This window comes from Acipenser ruthenus, unplaced genomic scaffold, assembly GCF_902713425.1.
Source record: "Acipenser ruthenus unplaced genomic scaffold, fAciRut3.2 maternal haplotype, whole genome shotgun sequence".
Lineage (NCBI taxonomy): Eukaryota > Metazoa > Chordata > Actinopteri > Acipenseriformes > Acipenseridae > Acipenser > Acipenser ruthenus.
In genome coordinates this window covers 14,101-24,092 of record NW_026708750.1, presented here as the reverse complement: position 1 = coordinate 24,092, position 9,992 = coordinate 14,101, and the positions used below count along the sequence as shown (strand labels likewise).

At 44.0% G+C, this 9,992-nt stretch overlaps 28 non-coding genes and 17 pseudogenes across 28 annotated transcripts; all 45 read left to right on the top strand.

Moving 5' to 3' along the window:
• The first annotated feature begins 21 nt into the window (after positions 1 to 21).
• Positions 22 to 150, top strand: LOC131735689 (5S ribosomal RNA; annotated as a pseudogene).
• A 100-nt stretch (positions 151 to 250) lies between these two features.
• Positions 251 to 369, top strand: LOC131735668 (5S ribosomal RNA). The gene has a single exon (XR_009327644.1). It is a non-coding gene; the product is annotated as a 5S ribosomal RNA (ribosomal RNA).
• A 100-nt stretch (positions 370 to 469) lies between these two features.
• LOC131735764 (5S ribosomal RNA) lies at positions 470 to 588 on the top strand. Its single transcript, XR_009327673.1, has one exon. It is a non-coding gene; the product is annotated as a 5S ribosomal RNA (ribosomal RNA).
• Positions 589 to 688: 100 nt separating this feature from the next.
• Positions 689 to 807, top strand: LOC131735652 (5S ribosomal RNA). Its single transcript, XR_009327628.1, has one exon. It is a non-coding gene; the product is annotated as a 5S ribosomal RNA (ribosomal RNA).
• A 114-nt stretch (positions 808 to 921) lies between these two features.
• LOC131735763 (5S ribosomal RNA) lies at positions 922 to 1,040 on the top strand. Its single transcript, XR_009327672.1, has one exon. It is a non-coding gene; the product is annotated as a 5S ribosomal RNA (ribosomal RNA).
• Positions 1,041 to 1,140: 100 nt separating this feature from the next.
• Positions 1,141 to 1,259, top strand: LOC131735655 (5S ribosomal RNA). The gene has a single exon (XR_009327631.1). It is a non-coding gene; the product is annotated as a 5S ribosomal RNA (ribosomal RNA).
• A 100-nt stretch (positions 1,260 to 1,359) lies between these two features.
• Positions 1,360 to 1,478, top strand: LOC131735795 (5S ribosomal RNA). The gene has a single exon (XR_009327704.1). It is a non-coding gene; the product is annotated as a 5S ribosomal RNA (ribosomal RNA).
• A 100-nt stretch (positions 1,479 to 1,578) lies between these two features.
• On the top strand, positions 1,579 to 1,697 carry LOC131735762 (5S ribosomal RNA). Its single transcript, XR_009327671.1, has one exon. It is a non-coding gene; the product is annotated as a 5S ribosomal RNA (ribosomal RNA).
• Positions 1,698 to 1,797: 100 nt separating this feature from the next.
• On the top strand, positions 1,798 to 1,926 carry LOC131735688 (5S ribosomal RNA; annotated as a pseudogene).
• A 100-nt stretch (positions 1,927 to 2,026) lies between these two features.
• LOC131735761 (5S ribosomal RNA) lies at positions 2,027 to 2,145 on the top strand. The gene has a single exon (XR_009327670.1). It is a non-coding gene; the product is annotated as a 5S ribosomal RNA (ribosomal RNA).
• A 100-nt stretch (positions 2,146 to 2,245) lies between these two features.
• LOC131735651 (5S ribosomal RNA) lies at positions 2,246 to 2,364 on the top strand. The gene has a single exon (XR_009327627.1). It is a non-coding gene; the product is annotated as a 5S ribosomal RNA (ribosomal RNA).
• A 114-nt stretch (positions 2,365 to 2,478) lies between these two features.
• LOC131735696 (5S ribosomal RNA) lies at positions 2,479 to 2,587 on the top strand (annotated as a pseudogene).
• A 100-nt stretch (positions 2,588 to 2,687) lies between these two features.
• On the top strand, positions 2,688 to 2,806 carry LOC131735650 (5S ribosomal RNA). The gene has a single exon (XR_009327626.1). It is a non-coding gene; the product is annotated as a 5S ribosomal RNA (ribosomal RNA).
• Positions 2,807 to 2,920: 114 nt separating this feature from the next.
• On the top strand, positions 2,921 to 3,038 carry LOC131735683 (5S ribosomal RNA; annotated as a pseudogene).
• Positions 3,039 to 3,152: 114 nt separating this feature from the next.
• LOC131735666 (5S ribosomal RNA) lies at positions 3,153 to 3,271 on the top strand. The gene has a single exon (XR_009327642.1). It is a non-coding gene; the product is annotated as a 5S ribosomal RNA (ribosomal RNA).
• Positions 3,272 to 3,371: 100 nt separating this feature from the next.
• On the top strand, positions 3,372 to 3,490 carry LOC131735778 (5S ribosomal RNA). Its single transcript, XR_009327687.1, has one exon. It is a non-coding gene; the product is annotated as a 5S ribosomal RNA (ribosomal RNA).
• A 100-nt stretch (positions 3,491 to 3,590) lies between these two features.
• On the top strand, positions 3,591 to 3,709 carry LOC131735693 (5S ribosomal RNA; annotated as a pseudogene).
• Positions 3,710 to 3,823: 114 nt separating this feature from the next.
• LOC131735695 (5S ribosomal RNA) lies at positions 3,824 to 3,942 on the top strand (annotated as a pseudogene).
• A 100-nt stretch (positions 3,943 to 4,042) lies between these two features.
• On the top strand, positions 4,043 to 4,161 carry LOC131735681 (5S ribosomal RNA). The gene has a single exon (XR_009327657.1). It is a non-coding gene; the product is annotated as a 5S ribosomal RNA (ribosomal RNA).
• Positions 4,162 to 4,261: 100 nt separating this feature from the next.
• LOC131735737 (5S ribosomal RNA) lies at positions 4,262 to 4,370 on the top strand (annotated as a pseudogene).
• A 114-nt stretch (positions 4,371 to 4,484) lies between these two features.
• On the top strand, positions 4,485 to 4,603 carry LOC131735760 (5S ribosomal RNA). Its single transcript, XR_009327669.1, has one exon. It is a non-coding gene; the product is annotated as a 5S ribosomal RNA (ribosomal RNA).
• A 114-nt stretch (positions 4,604 to 4,717) lies between these two features.
• Positions 4,718 to 4,836, top strand: LOC131735793 (5S ribosomal RNA). Its single transcript, XR_009327702.1, has one exon. It is a non-coding gene; the product is annotated as a 5S ribosomal RNA (ribosomal RNA).
• Positions 4,837 to 4,950: 114 nt separating this feature from the next.
• LOC131735792 (5S ribosomal RNA) lies at positions 4,951 to 5,069 on the top strand. The gene has a single exon (XR_009327701.1). It is a non-coding gene; the product is annotated as a 5S ribosomal RNA (ribosomal RNA).
• Positions 5,070 to 5,183: 114 nt separating this feature from the next.
• LOC131735752 (5S ribosomal RNA) lies at positions 5,184 to 5,292 on the top strand (annotated as a pseudogene).
• Positions 5,293 to 5,392: 100 nt separating this feature from the next.
• On the top strand, positions 5,393 to 5,501 carry LOC131735714 (5S ribosomal RNA; annotated as a pseudogene).
• A 100-nt stretch (positions 5,502 to 5,601) lies between these two features.
• LOC131735691 (5S ribosomal RNA) lies at positions 5,602 to 5,720 on the top strand (annotated as a pseudogene).
• Positions 5,721 to 5,820: 100 nt separating this feature from the next.
• Positions 5,821 to 5,939, top strand: LOC131735759 (5S ribosomal RNA). The gene has a single exon (XR_009327668.1). It is a non-coding gene; the product is annotated as a 5S ribosomal RNA (ribosomal RNA).
• A 114-nt stretch (positions 5,940 to 6,053) lies between these two features.
• Positions 6,054 to 6,172, top strand: LOC131735754 (5S ribosomal RNA). The gene has a single exon (XR_009327667.1). It is a non-coding gene; the product is annotated as a 5S ribosomal RNA (ribosomal RNA).
• Positions 6,173 to 6,286: 114 nt separating this feature from the next.
• On the top strand, positions 6,287 to 6,405 carry LOC131735742 (5S ribosomal RNA). The gene has a single exon (XR_009327665.1). It is a non-coding gene; the product is annotated as a 5S ribosomal RNA (ribosomal RNA).
• Positions 6,406 to 6,505: 100 nt separating this feature from the next.
• LOC131735667 (5S ribosomal RNA) lies at positions 6,506 to 6,624 on the top strand. The gene has a single exon (XR_009327643.1). It is a non-coding gene; the product is annotated as a 5S ribosomal RNA (ribosomal RNA).
• A 114-nt stretch (positions 6,625 to 6,738) lies between these two features.
• Positions 6,739 to 6,857, top strand: LOC131735639 (5S ribosomal RNA). The gene has a single exon (XR_009327615.1). It is a non-coding gene; the product is annotated as a 5S ribosomal RNA (ribosomal RNA).
• A 114-nt stretch (positions 6,858 to 6,971) lies between these two features.
• Positions 6,972 to 7,090, top strand: LOC131735791 (5S ribosomal RNA). The gene has a single exon (XR_009327700.1). It is a non-coding gene; the product is annotated as a 5S ribosomal RNA (ribosomal RNA).
• A 100-nt stretch (positions 7,091 to 7,190) lies between these two features.
• LOC131735713 (5S ribosomal RNA) lies at positions 7,191 to 7,299 on the top strand (annotated as a pseudogene).
• Positions 7,300 to 7,399: 100 nt separating this feature from the next.
• LOC131735661 (5S ribosomal RNA) lies at positions 7,400 to 7,518 on the top strand. Its single transcript, XR_009327637.1, has one exon. It is a non-coding gene; the product is annotated as a 5S ribosomal RNA (ribosomal RNA).
• Positions 7,519 to 7,632: 114 nt separating this feature from the next.
• Positions 7,633 to 7,751, top strand: LOC131735664 (5S ribosomal RNA). The gene has a single exon (XR_009327640.1). It is a non-coding gene; the product is annotated as a 5S ribosomal RNA (ribosomal RNA).
• Positions 7,752 to 7,864: 113 nt separating this feature from the next.
• On the top strand, positions 7,865 to 7,983 carry LOC131735697 (5S ribosomal RNA; annotated as a pseudogene).
• Positions 7,984 to 8,083: 100 nt separating this feature from the next.
• LOC131735642 (5S ribosomal RNA) lies at positions 8,084 to 8,202 on the top strand. Its single transcript, XR_009327618.1, has one exon. It is a non-coding gene; the product is annotated as a 5S ribosomal RNA (ribosomal RNA).
• A 100-nt stretch (positions 8,203 to 8,302) lies between these two features.
• On the top strand, positions 8,303 to 8,421 carry LOC131735731 (5S ribosomal RNA). The gene has a single exon (XR_009327664.1). It is a non-coding gene; the product is annotated as a 5S ribosomal RNA (ribosomal RNA).
• A 100-nt stretch (positions 8,422 to 8,521) lies between these two features.
• LOC131735729 (5S ribosomal RNA) lies at positions 8,522 to 8,630 on the top strand (annotated as a pseudogene).
• A 114-nt stretch (positions 8,631 to 8,744) lies between these two features.
• LOC131735648 (5S ribosomal RNA) lies at positions 8,745 to 8,863 on the top strand. Its single transcript, XR_009327624.1, has one exon. It is a non-coding gene; the product is annotated as a 5S ribosomal RNA (ribosomal RNA).
• Positions 8,864 to 8,963: 100 nt separating this feature from the next.
• On the top strand, positions 8,964 to 9,092 carry LOC131735684 (5S ribosomal RNA; annotated as a pseudogene).
• A 100-nt stretch (positions 9,093 to 9,192) lies between these two features.
• LOC131735641 (5S ribosomal RNA) lies at positions 9,193 to 9,311 on the top strand. The gene has a single exon (XR_009327617.1). It is a non-coding gene; the product is annotated as a 5S ribosomal RNA (ribosomal RNA).
• A 114-nt stretch (positions 9,312 to 9,425) lies between these two features.
• Positions 9,426 to 9,534, top strand: LOC131735723 (5S ribosomal RNA; annotated as a pseudogene).
• Positions 9,535 to 9,648: 114 nt separating this feature from the next.
• Positions 9,649 to 9,757, top strand: LOC131735725 (5S ribosomal RNA; annotated as a pseudogene).
• A 100-nt stretch (positions 9,758 to 9,857) lies between these two features.
• Positions 9,858 to 9,966, top strand: LOC131735712 (5S ribosomal RNA; annotated as a pseudogene).
• The last annotated feature ends 26 nt before the right edge of the window (positions 9,967 to 9,992 follow it).

Genomic DNA, 9,992 nt, shown 5'->3' with positions numbered 1-9,992 from the left:
CATGAAAGCAGAAATGCAATCGCCTGCGGCCACACCACCTTGAATAAGCCTGATCTCGTCTGATCTCGTCTGATCTCAGAAGCTAAGCAATGTTGGGCTTGGTTAGTACTTGGATGGGAGACCACCTGGGAATATCAAGTGCTGCAGGCATTACATTTTACAATTGAAATGTGTGGAGGACAAAAGGAAATTTTGGAGGAATCACCCCCAGCTCACTAAACATAAAAGTCATGAAAGGAGAAATGCAATCGCCTGCGGCCACACCACCTTGAATAAGCCTGTTCTCGTCTGATCTCAGAAGCTAAGCAATGTTGGGCTTGGTTAGTACTTGGATGGGAGACCACCTGGGAATATCAAGTGCTGCAGGCATTACATTTTACAATTGAAATGTGTGGAGGACAAAAGGAAATTTTGGAGGAATCACCCCCAGCTCACTAAACATAAAAGTCATGAAAGCAGAAATGCAATCGCCTGCGGCCACACCACCTTGAATAAGCCTGATCTCGTCTGATCTCAGAAGCTAAGCAATGTTGGGCTTGGTTAGTACTTGGATGGGAGACCACCTGGGAATATCAAGTGCTGCAGGCATTACATTTTACAATTGAAATGTGTGGAGGACAAAAGGAAATTTTGGAGGAATCACCCCCAGCTCACTAAACATAAAAGTCATGAAAGCAGAAATGCAATCGCCTGCGGCCACACCACCTTGAATAAGCCTGATCTCGTCTGATCTCAGAAGCTAAGCAGTGTGGGGCTTGGTTAGTACTTGGATGGGAGACCACCTGGGAATATCAAGTGCTGCAGGCATTACATTTTTGTAATTACATTTTACAATTGAAATGTGTGGACGACAAAAGGAAATTTTGGAGGACTCACCCCCAGCTCACTAAACATAAAAGTCATGAAAGCAGAAATGCAATCGCCTGCGGCCACACCACCTTGAATAAGCCTGATCTCGTCTGATCTCAGAAGCTAAGCAATGTTGGGCTTGGTTAGTACTTGGATGGGAGACCACCTGGGAATATCAAGTGCTGCAGGCATTACATTTTACAATTGAAATGTGTGGAGGACAAAAGGAAATTTTGGAGGAATCACCCCCAGCTCACTAAACATAAAAGTCATGAAAGCAGAAATGCAATCGCCTGCGGCCACACCACCTTGAATAAGCCTGATCTCGTCTGATCTCAGAAGCTAAGCAATGTTGGTCTTGGTTAGTACTTGGATGGGAGACCACCTGGGAATATCAAGTGCTGCAGGCATTACATTTTACAATTGAAATGTGTGGAGGACAAAAGGAAATTTTGGAGGAATCACCCCCAGCTCACTAAACATAAAAGTCATGAAAGCAGAAATGCAATCGCCTGCGGCCACACCACCTTGAATAAGCCTGATCTCGTCTGATCTCAGAAGCTAAGCAATGTTGGGCTTGGTTAGTACTTGGATGGGAGACCACCTGGGAATATCAAGTGCTGCGGGCATTACATTTTACAATTGAAATGTGTGGAGGACAAAAGGAAATTTTAGAGGAATCACCCCCAGCTCACTAAACATAAAAGTCATGAAAGCAGAAATGCAATCGCCTGCGGCCACACCACCTTGAATAAGCCTGATCTCGTCTGATCTCAGAAGCTAAGCAATGTTGGGCTTGGTTAGTACTTGGATGGGAGACCACCTGGGAATATCAAGTGCTGCAGGCATTACATTTTACAATTGAAATGTGTGGAGGACAAAAGGAAATTTTGGAGGACTCACCCCCAGCTCACTAAACATAAAAGTCATGAAAGCAGAAATGCAATCGCCTGCGGCCACACCACCTTGAATAAGCCTGATCTCGTCTGATCTCGTCTGATCTCAGAAGCTAAGCAATGTTGGGCTTGGTTAGTACTTGGATGGGAGACCACCTGGGAATATCAAGTGCTGCAGGCATTACATTTTACAATTGAAATGTGTGGAGGACAAAAGGAAATTTTGGAGGAATCACCCCCAGCTCACTAAACATAAAAGTCATGAAAGCAGAAATGCAATCGCCTGCGGCCACACCACCTTGAATAAGCCTGATCTCGTCTGATCTCAGAAGCTAAGCAATGTTGGGCTTGGTTAGTACTTGGATGGGAGACCACCTGGGAATATCAAGTGCTGCAGGCATTACATTTTACAATTGAAATGTGTGGAGGACAAAAGGAAATTTTGGAGGAATCACCCCCAGCTCACTAAACATAAAAGTCATGAAAGCAGAAATGCAATCGCCTGCGGCCACACCACCTTGAATAAGCCTGATCTCGTCTGATCTCAGAAGCTAAGCAGTGTGGGGCTTGGTTAGTACTTGGATGGGAGACCACCTGGGAATATCAAGTGCTGCAGGCATTACATTTTTGTAATTACATTTTACAATTGAAATGTGTGGACGACAAAAGGATATTTTGGAGGACTCACCCCCAGCTCACTAAACATAAAAGTCATGAAAGCAGAAATGCAATCGCCTGCGGCCACACCACCTTGAATAAGCCTGATCTCAGAAGCTAAGCAGGGTTGGGCTTGGTTAGTACTTGGATGGGAGACCACCTGGGAATATCAAGTGCTGCAGGCATTATATTTTACAATTGAAATGTGTGGAGGACAAAAGGAAATTTTGGAGGAATCACCCCCAGCTCACTAAACATAAAAGTCATGAAAGCAGAAATGCAATCGCCTGTGGCCACACCACCTTGAATAAGCCTGATCTCGTCTGATCTCAGAAGCTAAGCAGTGTTGGGCTTGGTTAGTACTTGGATGGGAGACCACCTGGGAATATCAAGTGCTGCAGGCATTACATTTTTGTAATTACATTTTACAATTGAAATGTGTGGAGGACAAAAGGAAATTTTGGAGGAATCACCCCCAGCTCACTAAACATAAAAGTCATGAAAGCAGAAAAGCAATCGCCTGCGGCCACACCACCTTGAATAAGCCTGATCTCGTCTGATCTCAGAAGCTAAGCAATGTGGGCTTGGTTAGTACTTGGATGGGAGACCACCTGGGAATATCAAGTGCTGCAGGCATTACATTTTTGTAATTACATTTTACAATTGAAATGTGTGGAGGACAAAAGGAAATTTTGGAGGACTCACCCCCAGCTCACTAAACATAAAAGTCATGAAAGCAGAAATGCAATCGCCTGCGGCCACACCACCTTGAATAAGCCTGATCTCGTCTGATCTCAGAAGCTAAGCAATGTTGGGCTTGGTTAGTTCTTGGATGGGAGACCACCTGGGAATATCAAGTGCTGCAGGCATTACATTTTACAATTGAAATGTGTGGAGGACAAAAGGAAATTTTGGAGGACTCACCCCCAGCTCACTAAACATAAAAGTCAAGAAAGCAGAAATGCAATCGCCTGCGGCCACACCACCTTGAATAAGCCTGATCTCGTCTGATCTCAGAAGCTAAGCAGTGTTGGGCTTGGTTAGTACTTGGATGGGTGACCACCTGGGAATATCAAGTGCTGCAGGCATTACATTTTACAATTGAAATGTGTGGAGGACAAAAGGAAATTTTGGAGGACTCACCCCCAGCTCACTAAACATAAAAGTCATGAAAGCAGAAATGCAATCGCCTGCGGCCACACCACCTTGAATAAGCCTGATCTTGTCTGATCTCAGAAGCTAAGCAATGTTGGGCTTGGTTAGTACTTGGATGGGAGACCACCTGGGAATATCAAGTGCTCCAGGCATTACATTTTTGTAATTACATTTTACAATTGAAATGTGTGGAGGACAAAAGGAAATTTTGGAGGAATCACCCCCAGCTCACTAAACATAAAAGTCATGAAAGCAGAAAAGCAATCGCCTGCGGCCACACCACCTTGAATAAGCCTGATCTCGTCTGATCTCAGAAGCTAAGCAATGTTGGGCTTGGTTAGTACTTGGATTTGAGACCACCTGGGAATATCAAGTGCTGCAGGCATTACATTTTACAATTGAAATGTGTGGAGGACAAAAGGAAATTTTGGAGGACTCACCCCCAGCTCACTAAATATAAAAGTCATGAAAGCAGAAATGCAATCACCTGCGGCCACACCACCTTGAATAAGCCTGATCTCATCTGATTTCAGAAGCTAAGCAGTGTTGGGCTTGGTTAGTACTTGGATGGGAGACCACCTGGGAATATCAAGTGCTGCAGGCATTACATTTTACAATTGAAATGTGTGGAGGACAAAAGGAAATTTTGGAGTACTCACCCCCAGCTCACTAAACATAAAAGTCATTAAAGCAGAAATGCAATCGCCTGCGGCCACACCACCTTGAATAAGTCTGATCTCAGAAGCTAAGCAATGTTGGGCTTGGTTAGTACTTGGATGGGAGACCACCTGGGAATATCAAGTGCTGCAGGCATTACATTTTTGTAATTACATTTTACAATTGAAATGTGTGGAGGACAAAAGGAAATTTTGGAGGACTCACCCCCAGCTCACTAAACATAAAAGTCATGAAAGCAGAAATGCAATCGCCTGCGGCCACACCACCTTGAATAAGCCTGATCTCGTCTGATCTCAGAAGCTAAGCAATGTTGGGCTTGGTTAGTACTTGGATGGGAGACCACCTGGGAATATCAAGTGCTGCAGGCATTACATTTTTGTAATTACATTTTACAATTGAAATGTGTGGAGGACAAAAGGAAATTTTGGAGGACTCACCCCCAGCTCACTTAACATAAAAGTCATGAAAGCAGAAATGCAATCGCCTGCGGCCACACCACCTTGAATAAGCCTGATCTCGTCTGATCTCAGAAGCTAAGCAGTGTTGGGCTTGGTTAGTACTTGGATGGGAGACCACCTGGGAATATCAAGTGCTGCAGGCATTACATTTTTGTAATTACATTTTACAATTGAAATGTGTGGAGGACAAAAGGAAATTTTGGAGGACTCACCCCCAGCTCACTTAACATAAAAGTCATGAAAGCAGAAATGCAATCGCCTGCGGCCACACCACCTTGAATAAGCCTGATCTCGTCTGATCTCAGAAGCTAAGCAGTGTTGGGCTTGGTTAGTACTTGGATGGGAGACCACCTGGGAATATCAAGTGCTGCAGGCATTACATTTTTGTAATTACATTTTACAATTGAAATGTGTGGAGGACAAAAGGAGATTTTGGAGGAATCACCCCCAGCTCACTAAACATAAAAGTCATGAAAGCAGAAATGCAATCGCCTGCGGCCACACCACCTTGAATAAGCCTGTTCTCAGAAGCTAATCAATGTTGGGCTTGGTTAGTACTTGGATGGGAGACCACCTGGGAATATCAAGTGCTGCAGGCATTACATTTTACAATTGAAATGTGTGGAGGCCAAAGGGAAATTTTGGAGGAATCACCCCCAGCTCCCTAAACATAAAAGTCATGAAAGCAGAAATGCAATCGCCTGCGGCCACACCACCTTGAATAAGCCTGATCTCAGAAGCTAAGCAATGTTGGGCTTGGTTAGTACTTGGATGGGAGACCACCTGGGAATATCAAGTGCTGCAGGCATTACATTTTACAATTGAAATGTGTGGAGGACAAAAGGAAATTTTGGAGGAATCACCCCCAGCTCACTAAACATAAAAGTCATGAAAGCAGAAATGCAATCGCCTGCGGCCACACCACCTTGAATAAGCCTGATCTCGTCTGATCTAAGAAGCTAAGCAATGTTGGGCTTGGTTAGTACTTGGATGGGAGATCACCTGGGAATATCAAGTGCTGCAGGCATTACATTTTACAATTGAAATGTGTGGAGGACAAAAGGAAATTTTGGAGGAATCACCCCCAGCTCACTAAACATAAAAGTCATGAAAGCAGAAATGCAATCGCCTGCGGCCACACCACCTTGAATAAGCCTGATCTCGTCTGATCTCAGAAGCTAAGCAATGTTGGGCTTGGTTAGTACTTGGATGGGAGACCACCTGGGAATATCAAGTGCTGCAGGCATTACATTTTTGTAATTACATTTTACAATTGAAATGTGTGGAGGACAAAAGCAAATTTTGGAGGAATCACCCCCAGCTCACTAAACATAAAAGTCATGAAAGCAGAAATGCAATCGCCTGCGGCCACACCACCTTGAATAAGCCTGATCTCGTCTGATCTCAGAAGCTAAGCAATGTTGGGCTTGGTTAGTACTTGGATGGGAGACCACCTGGGAATATCAAGTGCTGCAGGCATTACATTTTTGTAATTACATTTTACAATTGAAATGTGTGGAGGACAAAAGGAAATTTTGGAGGAATCACCCACAGCTCACTAAACATAAAAGTCATGAAAGCAGAAATGCAATCGCCTGCGGCCACACCACCTTGAATAAGCCTGATCTCGTCTGATCTCAGAAGCTAAGCAATGTTGGGCTTGGTTAGTACTTGGATGGGAGACCACCTGGGAATATCAAGTGCTGCAGGCATTACATTTTACAATTGAAATGTGTGGAGGACAAAAGGAAATTTTGGAGGAATCACCCCCAGCTCACTAAACATAAAAGTCATGAAAGCAGAAATGCAATCGCCTGCGGCCACACCACCTTGAATAAGCCTGATCTCGTCTGATCTCAGAAGCTAAGCAATGTTGGGCTTGGTTATTACTTGGATGGGAGACCACCTGGGAATATCAAGTGCTGCAGGCATTACATTTTTGTAATTACATTTTACAATTGAAATGTGTGGAGGACAAAAGGAAATTTTGGAGGAATCACCCCCAGCTCACTAAACATAAAAGTCATGAAAGCAGAAATGCAATCGCCTGCGGCCACACCACCTTGACTAAGCCTGATCTCGTCTGATCTCAGAAGCTAAGCAATGTTGGGCTTGGTTAGTACTTGGATGGGAGACCACCTGGGAATATCAAGTGCTGCAGGCATTACATTTTTGTAATTACATTTTACAATTGAAATGTGTGGAGGACAAAAGGAAATTTTGGAGGAATCACCCACAGCTCACTAAACATAAAAGTCATGAAAGCAGAAATGCAATCGCCTGCGGCCACACCACCTTGAATAAGCCTGATCTCGTCTGATCTCAGAAGCTAAGCAGTGTTGGGCTTGGTTAGTACTTGGATGGGAGACCACCTGGGAATATCAAGTGCTGCAGGCATTACATTTTACAATTGAAATGTGTGGAGGACAAAAGGAAATTTTGGAGGAATCACCCCCAGCTCACTAAACATAAAAGTCATGAAAGCAGAAATGCAATCGCCTGCGGCCACACCACCTTGAATAAGCCTGATCTCAGAAGCTAAGCAATGTTGGGCTTGGTTAGTACTTGGATGGGAGACCACCTGGGAATATCAAGTGCTGCAGGCATTACATTTTACAATTGAAATGTGTGGAGGACAAAAGGAAATTTTGGAGGAATCACCCCCAGCTCACTAAACATAAAAGTCATGAAAGCAGAAATGCAATCGCCTGCGGCCACACCACCTTGAATAAGCCTGATCTTGTCTGATCTCAGAAGCTAAGCAATGTTGGGCTTGGTTAGTACTTGGATGGGAGACCACCTGGGAATATCAAGTGCTGCAGGCATTACATTTTTGTAATTACATTTTACAATTGAAATGTGTGGAGGACAAAAGGAAATTTTGGAGGATTCACCCCCAGCTCACTAAACATAAAAGTCATGAAAGCAGAAATGCAATCGCCTGCGGCCACACCACCTTGAATAAGCCTGATCTCGTCTGATCTCAGAAGCTAAGCAATGTTGGGCTTGGTTAGTTCTTGGATGGGAGACCACCTGGGAATATCAAGTGCTGCAGGCATTACATTTTTGTAATTACATTTTACAATTGAAATGTGTGGAGGACAAAAGGAAATTTTGGAGGAATCACCCCAGCTCACTAAACATAAAAGTCATGAAAGCAGAAATGCAATCGCCTGCGGCCACACCACCTTGAATAAGCCTGATCTCGTCTGATCTCAGAAGCTAAGCAATGTTGGGCTTTGTTAGGACTTGGATGGGAGACCACATGGGAATATCAAGTGCTGCAGGCATTACATTTTACAATTGAAATGTGTGGAGGCCAAAAGGAAATTATGGAGGAATCACCCCCAGTTCACTAAACATAAAAGTCATGAAAGCAGAAATGCAATTACCTGCGGCCACACCACCTTGAATAAGCCTGATCTCGTCTGATCTCAGAAGCTAAGCAATGTTGGGCTTGGTTAGTACTTGGATGGGAGACCACCTGGGAATATCAAGTGCTGCAGGCATTACATTTTACAATTGAAATGTGTGGAGGACCAAAGGAAATTTTGGAGGAATCACCCCCAGCTCACTAAACATAAAAGTCATGAAAGCAGAAACGCAATCGCCTGCGGCCACACCACCTTGAATAAGCCTGATCTCGTCTGATCTCAGAAGCTAAGCAATGTTGGGCTTGGTTAGTACTTGGATGGGAGACCACCTGGGAATATCAAGTGCTGCAGGCATTACATTTTACAATTGAAATGTGTGGAGGACAAATGGAAATTTTGGAGGAATCACCCCCAGCTCACTAAACATAAAAGTCATGAAAGCAGAAATGCAATCTCCTGCGGCCACACCACTTTGAATAAGCCTGATCTCAGAAGCTAAGCAATGTTGGGCTTGGTTAGTACTTGGATGGGAGACCACCTGGGAATATCAAGTGCTGCAGGCATTACATTTTTGTAATTACATTTTACAATTGAAATGTGTGGAGGACAAAAGGAAATTTTGGAGGAATAACCCCCAGCTCACTAAACATAAAAGTCATGAAAGCAGAAATGCAATCGCCTGCGGCCACACCACCTTGAATAAGCCTGATTTCGTCTGATCTCAGAAGCTAAGCAATGTTGGGCTTGGTTAGTACTTGGATGGGAGACCACCTGGGAATATCAAGTGCTGCAGGCATTACATTTTACAATTGAAATGTGTGGAGGACAAAAGGAAATTTTGGAGGAATCACCCCCAGCTCACTAAACATAAAAGTCATGAAAGCAGAAATGCAATCGCCTGCGGCCACACCACCTTGAATAAGCCTGATCTCGCCTGATCTCGTCTGATCTCAGAAGCTAAGCAATGTTGGGCTTGGTTAGTACTTGGATGGGAGACCACCTGGGAATATCAAGTGCTGCAGGCATTACATTTTACAATTGAAATGTGTGGAGGACAAAAGGAAATTTTGGAGGAATCACCCCCAGCTCACTAAACATAAAAGTCATGAAAGCAGAAATGCAATCTCCTGCGGCCACACCACCTTGAATAAGCCTGATCTCGTCTGATCTCAGAAGCTAAGCAATGTTGGGCTTGGTTAGTACTTGGATGGGAGACCACCTGGGAATATCAAGTGCTGCAGGCATTACATTTTTGTAATTACATTTTACAATTGAAATGTGTGGAGGACAAAAGGAAATTTTGGAGGAATCACCCCCAGCTCACTAAACATAAAAGTCATGAAAGCAGAAAAGCAATCGCCTGCGGCCACACCACCTTGAATAAGCCTGATCTCAGAAGCTAAGCAATGTTGGGCTTGGATAGTACTTGGATGGGAGACCACCTGGGAATATCAAGTGCTGCAGGCATTACATTTTTGTAATTACATTTTACAATTGAAATGTGTGGAGGCCAAAAGGAAATTATGGAGGAATCACCCCCAGTTCACTAAACATAAAAGTCATGAAAGCAGAAATGCAATTGCCTGCGGCCACACCACCTTGAATAAGCCTGATCTCAGAAGCTAAGCAATGTTGGGCTTGGTTAGTACTTGGATGGGAGACCACCTGGGAATCTCAAGTGCTGCAGGCATTACATTTTACAATTGAAATGTGTGGAGGACAAAAGGAAATTTTGGAGGAATCACCCCCAGCTCACTAAACATAAAAGTCATGAAAGCAGAAATGCAATCGCCTGCGGCCACACCACCTTGAATAAGCCTGATCTCAGAAGCTAAGCAATGTTGGGCTTGGTTAGTACTTGGATGGGAGACCACCTGGGAATATCAAGTGCTGCAGGCATTACCTTTTACAATTGAAATGTGTGG